At 39.3% G+C, this 16707-nt stretch overlaps 2 protein-coding genes across 4 annotated transcripts in view; both read left to right on the forward strand.

Moving 5' to 3' along the window:
* Positions 1–16707, forward strand: part of MYRIP (myosin VIIA and Rab interacting protein) — a 418438-nt gene that overhangs the window by 48717 nt on the left and 353014 nt on the right. The window lies entirely within an intron of this gene.
* RPL14 (ribosomal protein L14) overlaps positions 1–16707 on the forward strand; it is a 575215-nt gene that overhangs the window by 15345 nt on the left and 543163 nt on the right. The window contains exon 1 of one of the 2 annotated variants that reach the window (XM_050780438.1): positions 5313–5316. The exons of the other annotated variant lie outside the window; for it this stretch is intronic. The gene's annotated coding sequence lies outside the window, so the exon portion shown is untranslated. Of the gene's footprint in view, positions 1–5312; positions 5317–16707 lie in introns of those variants that run through there. 2 annotated transcript variants of the gene reach the window in all.

Here is a 16707-nt window from a genome sequence, read left to right on the forward strand (position 1 = left end):
AGAATTGGTGAGGTCTAAATTAATGACGTTTTAATGCATATTTTTTTCGTGATCTTGTGTTCTCTAGTATAATTATGTGGTCTAATTTCAAATGTAGCCAGCTGCCAGCTCTTATATTGACACACTTTTATTACAGACAGAAGAAATGTACCAGACTTTTATATAGTAGAGGGAGCAAAGAGGATCATTATCCAGTTGAAACTGAAAGGGAAATTCTCAGTGGGCTGAAGGGCTGTATGTTTTTATCAAGTGTTCATTAGTGGTCTGTGCAGGGGATCCATATTAAAATACCGGAAGAATGTGAAGCAGACAGAGAAAAAAACCCAAAAGGCAGGAGTGACTTCCACTGTGTCCGGACAATCAGGAAACAAAAGCAGGGGATTGCAGACATCAATCTAATATCAAGATGACAGGGAGATATTCTGGGCTCTGATACAAACACTGGCCTTTTTTGTTTGTTTGTTTTCTCTAAGACCAGTCATTGCAGATAAAGCCAGAAAAATGAATCAAGATTTATAAGCCAGGTTATTTAGTTGCCAATAATCTATGATGTATGTATGTATGTGTATGATTTCAGAGCCCAGACTTTCTGCAGTGATGCTAGTCCCTGCAGAGTGACAGTAATGAAGTCTGTTTACCTCCTGGGAGCCAGTAGCACACCCACAGTTGTGACCACTAGATATATCTCCAGACATTGTTAAATGTCTCCTGGGAGACAGTATAATTCCTGCTGAGAATCACTGGTTTAGACCATAGTTCTCAATTAGGGAAGTCACAACTGCTGCTCCCTTGCCCCACTCCCACACCCCTGCTAATTCTAGCCACTTTTTTCCTCAGGGTGTGTGTGTGGGTCCCCATCTAATGAGATTAGAAATGATTTAGTAGGACCTTCTGTCACCAAATATGGCCAGCAGAAGTCGTGGAAGCTGTTCTTCCACCTTTACCATGTTCACTTCTGAAGAGGTCCTATCAGGATCCAGTAGAAAATACAATCAGAGTTTACAGTACAGGGATAATGAGATCTCCCTCACCGGTTTTCTACTTCCAGACCTGTTCTCATTTGTCAGAAATAAAATCATAGTGTCACTTCTGTTTGATGGGAGAGGAAGTTTTGCCTAAGACAGCATGAGCTTGGAGCCTCCATGGGGCATCAGGAGAGGCAATGGTTCACACAGAGGTCAAAAGGCCTATAGGAGCTGGTGCCTGGTAGTTTTTGGGGTGATGGCATTTAGACTGTAGAAAGAAAGGTTCTCTGCACAGCTAGACTGGAACTGGTCAGGCTTCTCCTGCATTGCAGTGATCCTTGGTGGAATATAGGTCTATGGAGAGTGACTGAGGAGAGCCATTTGTGAGCTAGAGTGCCCCTGGAGCCAGAGGGGACCTCTTTGTTCATTCTTTCATTTACTTAGCAATCAACAGTTTAGCCCACATGTACTATGAACCAAGCATTAGACAAAGTCATGAGAATTGGACATTTATGGAGAGAGATTTGTGAAACAGGAAAAAATCAAAAGTAGGGAGCCTGGTCAGTGATCCCACCCAAACTTGGAGCATAGCCAGCAGCCCTTCCCAACTGTGGAGCCCGGTCTGCAGTTCTGCCCAACTACGGGGCACAGCACACAGCTTCACCCAACTTGAGAGACTAGTAACAACCTGGTGGTGTGCAGAGCACACCTCTGGTCCCACCCAGGCAGGGGGTACAAGCAGACCCTGCTCAATGACAGGGCTCAGCCTGTGGCCCTGCCTAATTTTGTTTTATTTTCAATAGAAAATAAACAAATTTGTGGAACAGGTGGTGTTTGGTTACATGGGTAGGCTCTTTAGTGATAATTTTTGAGATTTTGGTGCAACTGTCACCTGAGCAGTGTACACTGTACTGAATGTGTAGTCTTTTCTTCCATCACCCCATGTCCCCCTTCTCCCTGAGTCCCCAAAGTCCTTTATATTAGTCTTATGGCTTTGTGTCCTCATAACCTAGCTCTCACTTACAAGTGAGAACATATAATATTTGGTTTTCTATTTCTAAGTTATTTCACTTAGAATAATGATCTCCAGCTCCATCCAAGTTGCTGTGAATGCCATTATTTTCCCCCCTCCCCTCCCCTCCCTTTCCCTTTCCCTCCCCTCCCTTTCCGTTTCCCTCCCCTACCCTCCCCTCCCTTCCCCTTCCCTTCCCTTCCCCTCTTCTCCAGATGGAGTCTCGTTCTGTTGCCAGGCTGGAGTGCAGTGGCAAGATCTTGGCTCACTGAAACCTCTGCCTTCTGGGTTCAAGCCATGCTCCTGCCTCAGCTGCCATAGTAGCTGGAATTACAGGTGCATGCCACCACACCCGGCTAATTTTTTATATTTTTGATAGAGACAGGGTTTCATCATGTTTGTTAGGGTGACCTTGAACTCCTGACCTCAAGTCATCTGCTACCTTGGCCTCCCAAAGTGCTGGGATTACAGGCGTGAATCACCATACCTGGCCTATTTCATTCTTTTTTTATGGCTGAGAAATATTTCATGGTCGATATATACTACATTTTCTTTACTCATTGGTTGATGAGCATTTAGGCTGGTTCCGTATTTTTGCAATTCCAAATCGTGCTGCTATAAACATGCACATCTAGTGTCTTTTTAATATAATGACTTATTTTCCTCTGGGTAAATACCCAGTAGTGGGATTGCCAGATCAAATGGTAGTTCTGCCTTTATTTCTTTAAGGAATCTCCATATGGTTTTCCATAGTTGCTGTACTAGTTTAAATTCCCACCAGCAGGGTAAAAGTGTTTCCTTTTCACCATGTCCATGCCAACATCTATTTTTTTTTTTTAATTTTTTGATTATGACCATTCTTGCAGGAGTAAGGTGGTATCTCATTGTGGTTTTAATTTGCATTTCCCTGATCATTAGTGATGCTGAACATTTTTTCATATGTTTGTTGGCCATTTGTGTATCTTCTTTTAAGAAATGGCTATTCATGTCCTTAGCCCACTTTTTGATGGGATTATTTGTTTTATTCTTGATGATTTGTTTGAGTTCCTTGTAGATTCTGGATATTGGTTTTTTGTCAGAAGCATGACTTGCAAATATTTTCTCCCATTCTGTGGGTTTTCTATTTATTCTGCTGATTATTTCTTTTGCTGTGCAGAAGCTTTCTAGTTTAGTTAGGACCCATCTATTTATTTTTGTTTTTGTTGTACTAGATTTTGCATTCTTGACCATGATCTCTTTGCTTAATCCAATGTCTAGAAGAGTTTCTCCAATGTTATCTGCTCTAGTTTTTATGGTTTTATGTCTTAGATTTAAGTCTTTGCTCCATCTTGAGTTGATTTTTATATAAAGAGACAGATGAGGATCCAGTTTTACTCTTCTCCATGTGGCTTGTCAATTATCCCAGCACCATTTGTTGAATAGTGTGTCCTTTCCTCACTTTATGTTTTTGTTTGCTTTGTTGAAGAACAGTTGACTATAAGTATTTGGCTTTATTTTGGGGCTCTATATTATGTTCCATTGGTCTGTGTGCCTATTTTTTATACTGGTACCATGCTGTTTTGGTACTGGTATAAAACAGTACCAAAAGTGTTTAAAGTCAGGTAATGTGATCTAGTAAGGCCAGAAAAGTTTTCTTCAGTTGTTCCCTCAAAAAGTTTTCCAAACTTGGCTGGGCGCAGTGGCTCATGCCTGTAATCCCGTCACTTTGGGAGGCCGAGGAGGGTGGATCATGAGGTCAGCAGATTGATACCATCCTGACTAACAAGGTGAAACCCCATCTCTACTAAAAATACAAAAAATTAGCTGGATGTGGTAGCGGGTGCCTGTAGTCCCAGCTACTCGGGAGGCTGAGGCAGGAGAATGGCGTGAACCCGGGAGGCAGAGCTTGCAGTGAGCTGAGATCTCACCACTGCACTCCAGCCTGGGCAACAGAGTGAGACTCCGTCTCAAAAAAGTTTTCCAAACTTTTAGATTTATTTTCTTCCTCAGGAACACCAGTTATTCTTAGGTCTGGTCTTTTAGCATAATCTCAAATTTTTTGGAGGCTTTGTGAATTTTTTCTATTCTTTTTTCTTTGTGTTTGTCTGATTGGGTTAATTCAAAAGTCTTGTCTTCAGGCTCTAAAGTTCTCTTTTCTTGTTCTAGTCTATTGTTGACACTTTTCAGTGCATTTTCTATTTTTCCAAGTGTGTCTTTCATTTCCAGAAGTTGCGATTTTTTTTTATGACATCTATTTCTCTGGAGCATTTTTCATGCATATCCTGTGTTGTTTTTAAAAATTTTTAAAGTTGGTTTTCATCTTTCTCTAGTATGTCCTTGAATAGCTTAATAATCAACCTTCTGAATTCTTTATCTGGCAATTCAGAGATTCCTTCTTGGTTTGGATCCATTGCTTGGGAGCTGGTATGATCTTTTGGGGTGTTACAGAATCCTCTTTTGTCATATTACCAGAATGACTTTTCTGGTTCCTTCTCATTTGGGTAGACTATTTCAGTGGAGAGGTCTTAATCTCAAGGCCTGCTGTTCAGATTCTTTTGTTCCATAGGGTGATCTCTTGATGTTGTGCTTTCTTCCTTCTCCTAGGGGTGTGCCTTCCTGAGACCTTGACTGTAGTGATTGTTATTGCTCTTCTGGGTCTAGCCACCCAGAGGGGCAACCAGGCTCTGGGCTGGTGCTGGGTGAATGTTTGCAAGGAGGTGTGTGATGTGATTCATCTTTGGTTCTCCCAGCCATGGATACCAGCATCTGTTCTCATAGAGGTGTCAGGGAAGTAAAGTAGTTTTTTTCTTCACTTGAGAGTCCTTAGTTATAGATTTATGTACTATGCTGGCTTTCCTGAATGCTGGTTATGCTAGCAGTGAAGTTGTCACATGGACACATTCAGAATTTCTGGTTAGCCAAGATATTGCAGTTAGGGAAATTAGGTGTTGTCTTCTTCCTGCGGTCAGGTTTATTCTGTCATGATTTGCTATAATGGCCTAAGTTGGTTATCCTCCAGCCAGGAGATGGTGTTTTCAAGAGAGCACCAGCTCTAGTAGTAGTAGGGGAATCTAAGTTTGCCCTAAGATGGCCAGGTAATTATTTTGGTATCTCAAGTGATGGGCAAGACTGTAAACCTCTGAAGTTTCTATGTTTTGTGTTTGGCTACCAAAGCAGGTAGGGAAATACCCTCAGGTGGGGGCAGGGGTAGGCGAGTCTGGGCTCAGACTCTCCTTGGACGGGGCTTCTTGTGGCCACTGTGGGGTGTGAGGGGGTGGTTATCAGGCCAATGGGGTTATGTTCCAGAAGGGGATTGTGGCTGCTTCTGCTATGTCATATAGTTTGCCAAGGAAGTGGGGGCAAGAGGCTGGTAGCTGGTAGCAAGAGGGTTCACCCAGCTCCTACACAGTTGGCAAGACTGGTCTCACTCCCACAGTGCCCCACTCACACCTTGTCCCAGGTTGTGAGCTACCCCACTGAGAAAGCAAGCATGGCTTTTGGTCCTCGTCCATCCCTGTCTTCTCACTCTGTTGGCATCTCCCGCACTCCTGCACTTGTGTCTGCAGCAGCTCCCGCTTCTCCCCAACTCCACTCAAGGAAATTTGTGCCCAGTCAAGACCACTACCAATTTCAGTTGGGAGATTTTTCACCCTGCAACCCCTCCTCAATTCTGCTGGTGACCTTCTTGAGGTCCCCTGTGAGATATAGTCAGAGATGGCTTCCTGGGGCTTGAGCTGGAGACTGGGAGTGTCTTCAAAGCACTTCCTGCTGCTACTTCTACTATTTTATTGTCCCTAAATTCCTTTTATCTCTAAGTAAGGTTAAATCCTTCTTTCATGATCTGGATTTTCAGATTCCCCACTGGGGATGTGTGTTTGGAGGCAGATTTCCCCCTCTCATACTTCGGGAACTCACAGTTTTTGGCCTGTTTCACAGAATTTGCAGTGCTGTGCCACTTCTTTCAGTTTTTCTGGTACATTCCTGTGGGGGTTCTTGGAGCAAACGATCACAGTGTGAGTCTCTACATGCTGCTCTGTTCATACATGTGGGAGCCGCACATTAGTCCTGCCTTCTATCCACCTTCTTCCCTGCTCCCTGCCTGATTTTAGAGCCCAGCCTGTAGCCTTGCCCAACTGTGGAACACAACCAGAGTCCTAGTCCAGTTGCATAGCCCAGCCTGCAGTCCCATTTGAATGCATAGTAGAACCAGATACACCACCCACTGGAAAAGCACAACCTGCGGTCTCACCTGACCAGGGGCAATTATACAGCCCAGCCAAAAGCCCTGCCTGACCATGATCCCAACAAGCAACCCCTTCCAGAGCCCAACCAGCAAAACTACCCAGCCACAGATCACAATGAGCAGCCTTGCCCAGCTTCAGATCATGGGCAGCAGCCCTGCCCTATTAGATGCCTTGTCAGCAAGCCCCACATGCCCACAGAAACAACTAGCTGGTCCATCCAGCTGCCGGCCCCTGGACTAACTAGTGAAGGTCCTTCCCTGCCCAAGTGAACATGTAAAGCCTCAAAGAGGTAATAACTCCCCAATATACAGACATTGATGCAAGGATATGAGGTTCATAAAGAATCAAGGAAACACGACAAGCAGCAAAAGAAACTTACAAAGCATGAAAAAACACTAAAGAAATAAATATCAATGAGATGCGATGGCTCATGCTTAATCTCAGCACTTTGGGAGGCCAAGGTGGGAGGATTCATTGAGCCCAGGAATTTGAGACCAGCCTGGACAACAGAAGATCTTATTGATAAAAAAAAAAAAAAAAAAAAAATTAGCCAGGCATGGTGGTGTATGCCTGCAGTCCTAGCTACTTGGGAGGCTGAGGTGGGAGGATTGCTTGGGCTTAGGAGGTCAAGGAGGCAGTGAGCCAAGAGCATGCTACTGCACTCCAGCCTGAGTGGCAGGATGAGGCCCTGTCTCAAAATGAAAAGACAACACGGGAGGGAGGGAGGACAGAAGGAAGGAAAAGTGAGTTTCTATGAACTGATTGACAAAGAATTAATCTCAAGAAAGTTTAGTGAATGACAAGAAAAAGATAGCTAAAGTAGATTAACAAAACAATACATGAACAAAATGAAAAGTTCAACCAAGAAAATCATTTTTTAAAATTCTAGAGCTGAAGAATTCAGTGACTGAACAAAAAATTCAACAGAGAGTTTCAACATCATTCTCAATCAAGCAGAAGAAAGAATCCATAAACTCTAAGACAGTGCAATTGATTTATCCAGTCAGAGGAGCAAAAAGAAAAAAGAATGAAAGAGTGAAGGAAGCCCACAGGAAGTTATAATACTATACTGGTGGTGTATAAATCACTTTCAACTCTGATATAAAAGTTAAAAAACAAACATATTAAGCATGACTATAATTACAATAATTTGTTACTGGATAAAGAATATGACAAAAGGTATAAAATGTAACATCAATAACCTAAAATGTGAAGGAACAAGAGCAAAAGTATAGTTATTATATATGATCAAAATTAAATTGTTATAAGCTTAAAATAGGATATTATAGCTATAAGATATGTAAGCCTCATGGTAACCAAGAAGGAAAAACCTGTAGAAGACACACAGAAAATTAAGAGAAAGGCATGAAAATATACCATGACCAAAAAAAAAAAAAAAAAAAAAGTCATCAAATTTCAAAGGCATACAGCAAAAGAGAAAGGGAGAAACAATGAAAGTACAAAGCAGTCAGAAAACAATGAACAAAATAGCAATAGTAAGTTCTTACCTATGAATAATTATTTTAAACATAAATGGATTTCATTCTCCAATCAAAAGACATAGAGTGAATGAATGGGTTTTTAAAAGACAAAGTCTAGTGATTTGCTGCCTACAAAGACTCACTTTAGCTTTAGGGACACACATAGACTGAAAGTGAAAGGATGGAAAAATATATTCTGTGAAAATCATAACCAAAAGAAATCAAGAATGTCTATACTTATATTAGAAAAAATACACTTTCAATAAAGAAAAAATGGCCCCAAGAGACAATGAAGGTCAGTATATAATGATAAAGGGGCCAATTCATCAAAAAGATATTATAATTGTAAGTAGGCACCCTTACATTGGAGAAACTAACTGTATGAAGAAAATAGTAACAATTGAAAGGAAAAATAAATAGCAATACAGTAACAGTAAAAGATTTTAATATCCCACTTTCAACAACAGATCATCCAGACAGAAAATCAATAAAAAATCAGCAGATATTAATAACACTGTAGACCAAATGGAGTTAACAGACATATACAGAGCTTTCCATCCAATAGAAGTAAAATAGACATTCTTTCCAAGGGCACACAAAACATTCTCCAGGATAGATTATACATTAGGCCACAAAAAATTGTAACAAATTCAAGAAGTTTAGAATCATTTCAAATATATTTTCTGACCACAATGCTATGAAACTAAAAATTAATAACAGGAGGAAAATTGGAAAATGCACAAACACAAGAGAATTAAACAAAACACTCCTGAACAACCAATGGGTCAAAGTATAAATTAAAAGGGAAATTTTAAAATACCTTGAGAGAAACAAAAATGGAAACACCATAAACCAAAACTTAGAGGAGGCAGTAAAAGCAGTTCTGAGAGGGAAGTTGATAGCAATAAATGTCTACATTAAGAAAAAGAAAGGTTTCAAATAAACAGCCTTACTTTACACTGCAAGGAACTACAGAAAGAATAACAAACTATGTTCCACATCAACAGAAAAAAGGAAACAATAAATATTAAAGCAGAAATATAGAAAATAAAGACTAGAAAAACAATAGAAAAGACCAATGAAACTGAGTTGGTGTTTTGAAAAAAAAAAATGGACAAACCCTTGGCTAGACTAATCAAAGATGGAGAGGACTTGAGTAAATAAAACTATAAATGACACAGGATACAGCTGATACAATGGAATTATAAAGGATCATAAGAAAGCACTATAAACAATTGTAAACCAACAAATTGGAAAGCCTAGAAGAATGAGTAAATTCTTAGGAACATACAACCTGCCATGACTGAATTATGAAAAATGACAAAATCTGAACAGACCAATAATGAATAAAGAGATTGATTCAGTAATCAAAAACCTGCCAACAAAGAAAAGCTCTGGACTAGACGACTTTAAAGGTGAATTCTGCCAAGCATTTAAAGACCTATTGCAAGTCCTTCTCAAACTCTTTGAAAAACTAAGATGAGGGAACACTTTCAAACTCATTTTATGAGGCTAATATTACATGTATACCACAGCAAGATGGGGACATGACAAGAAAAGAAAATTACAGGCCAATAACTCTGATGAACATAGATGTAAAAATTCTTAACAAAATAATGGCCAACTTAACAGCAATTAGAAGTATCATACACCATGGTTAAGCATATCAAGGGATCTTATTCCTGCTGTGCAAGGATGGTTCAACATATACAAATCAGTAAAGGTGATACAACACATTAACAGAATGAAGAATAAAATCATATGATTATCTCAATAAAATGCAGAAAAAGCATTTGAAAAAATTCAATATCCTTCTGATATTAGAAAACTCAACAAATTGTTTATAGAAGAAAATGTACCCCAAAGTAATGGAAGCCATATATAACAAGCCGACAGCTAACATCATACTCAACAGTGAAAAGCCAAAAGCTTTTTCTCTAAGCTCAGAAACAAGACAAGGGTGCCCACTCTCACTACTTCTATTCAACATAGTACTGAAAGTTCTATCTATGTAGGCAAAAAAGGAAATAAAAGGCATACAAATACAAAAAGTAGTACAATTATTTCTGTTTGCAGATGACATGATCTTACATATAGAAAACTCTAAAGACTCTATACACACACACAAAGAAAAAACTGTTAGAACTAATAAATAAATTCAGCTATACACTGGAACTCATTCCTGGCCCTGAATGACTCCTGGGGAAGGTGTGAGTTGAGCAGGTGAGGAGCAACCCGCTCTCGCCACAGGCCTCTGGAATCCTGGCAGCAGGAGACCCCAAAACCCCCATGAACACTTCAGCTGGCAGGGAAGGCTGCTTAGAGAGGCGGTAGGGGAAGAACTCCAGCTTGTGCAGAGCCCAGAGGGTTTGGTATGGGAGCATCTGTAGTGAAGCATGGTCATGAATGTCCATTGCCCAAGGCTTGTCTTGCTCCCTTAGGAGACTTTAGCCTTAGGGGAACTGTCAGACCTGAACAGATCAGGGTGATCTTGTTCATGAGATGGGACTAGTCCAACCTGAGGGCCTCCCTGTCTGCTGTCCTCTCATGGGGGCCCAACCTGGCTGCACCTTCTTGCAGTGCATCCTTGGATGCCCAGCTGGGGTGTCTCCCAGAAGCCCACATTATAGCTCCTGTGCTAGAAGACCATGCCTGACCATCGAAGAGCTCCAGCAAAGTGGCCCTTTTCTGATCTGCACTAGCCCACCTATTCCCTCCCCCAACTACAGCCACCTCTGTGCTGCATTGCTAGCATACTCTTGCCCACGGCCACTCCCCACATCACTTCACTGGTGTATGTGCACATGGGTTGACCTTGCCTTCCTTTCCCATTGGCATGTGTAGGCATGTATACCCCACTAGTATGAACATGTGCACAGAGGGCACCAGCCCCATACCTGCCAGCACCCCATTCGGACACTGATTCTGCCACTGGAGTGAACATGCACACGGATGCCAGCACCCCTGCTCCTGCCAATGCCCTATCTCAGCCAACAAGCATGCATTCTGCTGCACTGCTGCTGCTGCTGGCACATGTGAATGAGCATGCAACCCCCTAATGAGGTCCCACTGCAACCCCCTAATGAGGCGCTTTGGCTGGCACCACCCATCAGGGTGTTGTAACCAGTGGTCCAGGAACATGTTGGTCTCTTCAGTGCAGCAGGTTCCTAACCTCAACAGGCTAGAGAGCAAAGCCATGGCTTGATACTAGCCCCCCAGAGTTAGAGCACACAGCTCACAAGTCCTCAGCTGACCCTTGGTCCCCTAAATCTTCTAGAAATGAAGCTAGTCAACCAAGCTTACCTTATACCATAATCAAATCCCCAAGGACATCAAAGAGGATAAAAGAAATAACACACCCATCTACAGGACAGCAACTTCAAAGATTAAAGGACCATCAGCCCCAAAGATGTGAAAGAACCAGCACAAGAACTCTGGCAAATCAAAAAACCAGAGTGTCTCCTTACCTCCAAACAACCACACTAGCTTTGCAGCAGTGGTTCCTAACCAGACTGAAATGGCTGAAATGACAGAAATAGAATTCAAAACATAGATAGAAATGAAGACATCGAAATTCAGGAGAAAGTTGAAACCCAATCCAAGGATGCTAATGAATTCAATAAAATGATACAGGAGATGAAAGATGAAATGGCCATTTTGAGATAGAACCAAACTGATCTGATAGAGCTGAAAAACTCACTTTAAGAATTTCAGGTTACAATCAAAAGCATTAACTGCAGAATCAACCAAGCTGAGGAAAGAATCCCAGAGCTCAAGGACTAGCTCTCTGAAATATAACTCAGAGGGTAAAGCAAAATCAATAAAGAAAAATGAACAAAACCTTCAAGAAATATGGAATTATGTAAAGAGATAAAATCTACAACTCATTGATGTCCCTGAAAAAGGGAGAGAAAGCAAGCAACTTGAAAAACATATTTCAGGACATCATCAATGAAAAGTTCCTTAACCTTGCCAGAGAGGCCAACATTCAAATTAGTGAAATGCAGAGAATCCTTGTGAAATGCCACACAAGAAGGCTATCCCCAAGACATATAGTCATCAGATTCTCCAAGGTTGAAATGAAAGAAAAAATGTTAAAGCCAGCGAGAGAGAAGGGGTGGGTCACCTAAAAAGGGAACCCCATCAGGCTAACAGTGGACATTTCAGCAGAAACTCTATAAGCCAGAAGAGATTGGGAGCATATATTTAGCATTCTTAAACAAAATAAATTCCAACCAAGAATTTCATTTCCAGCTAAATTTGGCTTCATAAGCAAAGGAGAAATAAGATCCTTTTCAGACAAGAAAATGTTAAGAGAATTTATTACCATCAGCCCTGGATTATAAGAGGTCCTGAAGGGAGTGCTAACTATGGAAAGGAAAGACTGTTACCACCCACTACAAAAACATACTTAAATGCATAGACCAGTCACACTGTAAAGCAACCATACAAACAAGTCAAGTCTGCATATTAACCAGCTAACAAGACGACATAATCAAATATGGAAAAATCAGGGATTACTATTCTAATTTCAGATAAAAAATACTATAAGCCACTAAAGATAAAAAAGTCAAAGAAGGCATTTTGTAATGGTAAAGGGCTCAATTCAACAAGAAGACCTAACTATCCTAAATATATACACATCTAACCCAGGAGCATCCAGATTCATAAAGCAAGTTCCTAGAGATCTACAAAGAAACTTTGATAATCATACAATAGTACTGGGAGACTTCAACACCCCACTGACTGTATTAGGTCATCAAGGCAGAAAACTAATAAAGATATTTGGGACTTGAACTTGACACTTGACCAAATGGACCTGATAGACATCTACAGAACTCTGCACTCCAAAATAACAGAACATCCATCCATTCTTCTCATCTGCACATGAAACGTACTCTAAATCAACCACACAATTGGGCATAAAGCAATCCTCAGTGCATTAAAAGAAAACAACCAAAATTATACCAATCATACTCTTGGACCACAGTGCAATAAAAAATAGATGTCAATGCCAAGAATATTGCTCAAAACCATGCTAATTACCTGAAAATTAACCCTTCCCTTGAATGAATGACTCTTGGTTAAATAATGAAATTAATGCAGAAATCAAGAAATTCTTTGAAACTAATGAGAAAAAAGTTACAACATACTAGAATCACTGGGACACAGCTAAAGCTGGGTTAAGAGGGAATTTTATAGTACTAAACACTCACATCAAAAAGCTAGAAATATTTCAAATTAACAACCTTACCATACCTAGAGAAACTAGAGAAACAAGAAAACTAACTCCAAAGCTAGCAGAAGACAAGACGTTAACAAAATGAGAGCTGAACTAAAGAAATTTGAGATATGAAAAACTATTCAAAAGATCAACAGATCCAGGAGTAGGTCTTTGAAATAATTAATAAAATAGGTCACCACCTAGACTGATAAAGAAAAAAAGAGAAGATCCAAATAAACACAATCAGAAATGATAAAGGGGACATTACCACCAACCCCAGAGAAATACAAAAAACAAAAAACAAAACAAAACCTCTCAGATGCTACTATGAACACTTACTTCTATGTATATTATTTACAAAATCTAGAAGAAATGGATAAATTTCTGCAAATATACAACCTCCCAAGATTGAACCAGGAAGAAATTGAATCCTTGAATAGATACGAGTTCTTAAATTGAATCAGTAATAAAAACTTACCATCCACAAAAAGCTCAGGACCAGATGGATTCACAGATGAATTCGACCAGATGTATTATGAACAACTGGTACTATTCCAAAAACTTGAGGTGAGACCCCTCCCTAACTCATTCTATAAGACTAGTATCATCTTGACACCAAAACCTGGCAGGGACACAACAACAAACTGTAGGCCAATGTTCTTGATGATCACAGATGCAAAAACCCTCAAAAAAAATACTAGCAAACCAAATCTAGCCGCACATCAAAAAGCTAATCCATGATTATCACATAGGCTGTATCTCTGGGATGCAAGGTTGGTTCAACATATACAAATTAATAAATGTGATTTATCACATAAACAGAACTAAAAACAATCATATGATTATCTCAATATGCACAGAAAATGCTTCCAATAAAATTCAACATCCCTTCATGCTAAAAAATCTCAAACTAGGCATTGAATGAACATTCTTCAAAATAGTAAAAGCCATCTATGACAAACACACAGCCAATATCATACTTAATGGGCAAAGGCTGGAAGCATTCCCCTTTGAAAACCAGCACAAAACAAGGATGCCCTCTCTCACCACTCCTATTCAACACAGTATTGGAAGTCCTACTCAGAGAAATCGGGACAAGAGGAAAAAAAATACATCAAATAGGAAAAGAGGAAGTCAAACTACTCCTGTTTGCAGACAATATGATTCTGTACTTAGAAAACCCAATAGTCTCTGCCCAGAAGCTCCTTAATCTGGTTAAAAACTTTACAATAAAGTTTCAGGATACAAAATAAATGTACAAAAGTCACTAGCATTCCTATACACCAACAACATCCAAGCTGAAAGACAAATCAGTAATCCAGTTCCATTAATAATAGCCACAGAAAAAATAAAATATCTAGGACTACAGCTAACAAGGAAGTGAAAGATCTCTACAATGAGAATTTAAAAACGCTGCTGAAAGAAATCTGTCATGACATAGACAAATGGAAAACATTCCATGCTTATGGATAGGAAGTATCAAAATAGTTAAAATGACCATACTGCCCAAAGCAATTTACAGATTGAATGCTATTCCTATCAAACTACCAATGACATTCTTCACAGAATTAGAAAAAGCTATTTTAAAATTCATATGGAACAACAACAAAAAAGCCTAAATAGCCAAGGCAATCCTAAGCAAAAAGAATAAAGCCAGAGACATCATATTACCCAACTTCAAACTATACTCCAAAGATATAGTTAATGAAAACAGTATAGTACTGGTACAAAAACAGATACATAGACCAGTGGAATAGAATAAAGAGCCCAGAAATAATGTCACACATTTACAACCATCTCATCTTTGACAAAATTAACAAAAGCAAGCCATGGAGAAAGAACTCCCTATTCAATAAATAATGCTGAGATAACTGGCGAGCAATATGCAGAATATTGAAGGTGGACCTTTTCCTTGCACTATATACAAAAATCAGCTCAAGGTGGATTACAGACTTAAATGTAAAACCTAAAACTGTGAAAACCTTAGACGATAGCCTAGGAAATACTATTCCACATATAGAACCTGGCAAAGATTTTATGACAAAGATACTAAAAGCACTTGCAACAGAAACAAAAATTGACAAATGAGACCTAATTATACTAAAGATCTTCTGCCCAACAACAGAAACTATCAACAGAGTAAACAGACAACCCACAGAATGGAAAACAAATTTGCAAACTATGCATCTGACAATGGTCTAAAATCCAGCATCTATAAGGAACTTAAACAAATTAACAAGCAAAAAATAATCCCATAAAAGGTAGGCAAAGGATATTAACAGCCACTTTTCAAAAGAAGGCATACACACGGTCAACAAGCATATGAAAAAATGCTCTGCATCACTGATCATTAGAGAAATGGCAAATCAAAACTGCAATGAGATACCATCTCACACCAGTCAGAATGGCTATTAAAAATGTCAAAAAATAATAAATGATGGTGAGGTTGCAGAGCAAGGGGAACACTTATACACTGCTGGTGGGAATGTAAATAAATTCACCTATTGCGGAAAGCAGTATGGTGATTTCTCAAAGAACTTAGAAATACCATTTGACTCAGCAATCCCATTATTGTGTATATACCCAGTGGAATATAAATCACTCTAAATGAAGACACATACAGGCATATGTTCATTGCAGTACTGCTCACAAGAGCAAAGTCATGAAATCAACCTAAATGCCCATCAATGGTAGACTAAAGAAAATGTGGTAAATACACACCATGGAATACTATGCAGGCATAAAAAGAATGAGATTATGTCCTTTGTAACAACATCAGTGTAGCTAGAGGCCATTATCCTAAGCAAACTGACACATTAATAAAAAAGCAAACACCACATGTTCCCACTTATCAGTGGGAGCTACACATTGAGTACATATGGACACAAAGATGGCAACAACAGACACCGGGGCCTACTTGAGGTAGGGAGGGTGGAATGGAGGTTAAGGATTTTTTAAAAACTCCCTATCAAGTACTATGCTGATTACCTGGGTGATGAAATAATCTGTACACCAAACTCCCATGACACATAATTTACCTGTATAACAAACCTACACATATATCCCTGAACCCAAAATAAAATATTAAAAAAAAAAAAAATTAAGTGAATTCAGCAAACCTGCATGATACAAAGTTGACATACAAAAATCAGTTACATTTCTATATTATAACAAAACTATCTGAAAAAGAAATAAATACAAGCCCATTTACAATCACATCTAAAATAATAAAATACTTTTTTTTTTGAAACGGGTTTTCGCTCTTGTTGCCCAGGCTGGAATGTAATGGTGTGATCTCGGCTCACTGCAACGTCTGCCTCCTAGGTTCAAGTGATTCTCCTGCTTCAGCCTCCTAAGTATAAGATCCTAGAAATAAATTTGCCCATGGTGGTAAAAGATCTGTACATTGAAAATCAAAAGACATGGATGAAAGAAACTGAAACAAACACATGGAAAGATTTCCTGTGTTCTTGGATTGGAAGAATTAATGTTGTAAAAATATATATACTACTCAAAGCATTCTTTAGATCCAGTACAACCCCTATCAAAATTCTAATGGCATTTTTATAAAAACAGAGAAAAACTTTTAAGCATTTATATAGAACCACAAAAGCCTCCAAATAACCAAGGCAATTTTGAACAAAAAGAACAAAGTTGGAGGTATCATACTTCCTGATTTCAAACAATATTACAAAGCTGTAGTAATCCAACAGTATAGTACTGACATAAAAACCAGTACATAGACGAATGGAACAGAACTGAGAGCCCAGAGATAAACCCATGCATATGTAGATAACTAATA

This window comes from Macaca thibetana, chromosome 2, assembly GCF_024542745.1.
Source record: "Macaca thibetana thibetana isolate TM-01 chromosome 2, ASM2454274v1, whole genome shotgun sequence".
NCBI lineage: Eukaryota > Metazoa > Chordata > Mammalia > Primates > Cercopithecidae > Macaca > Macaca thibetana.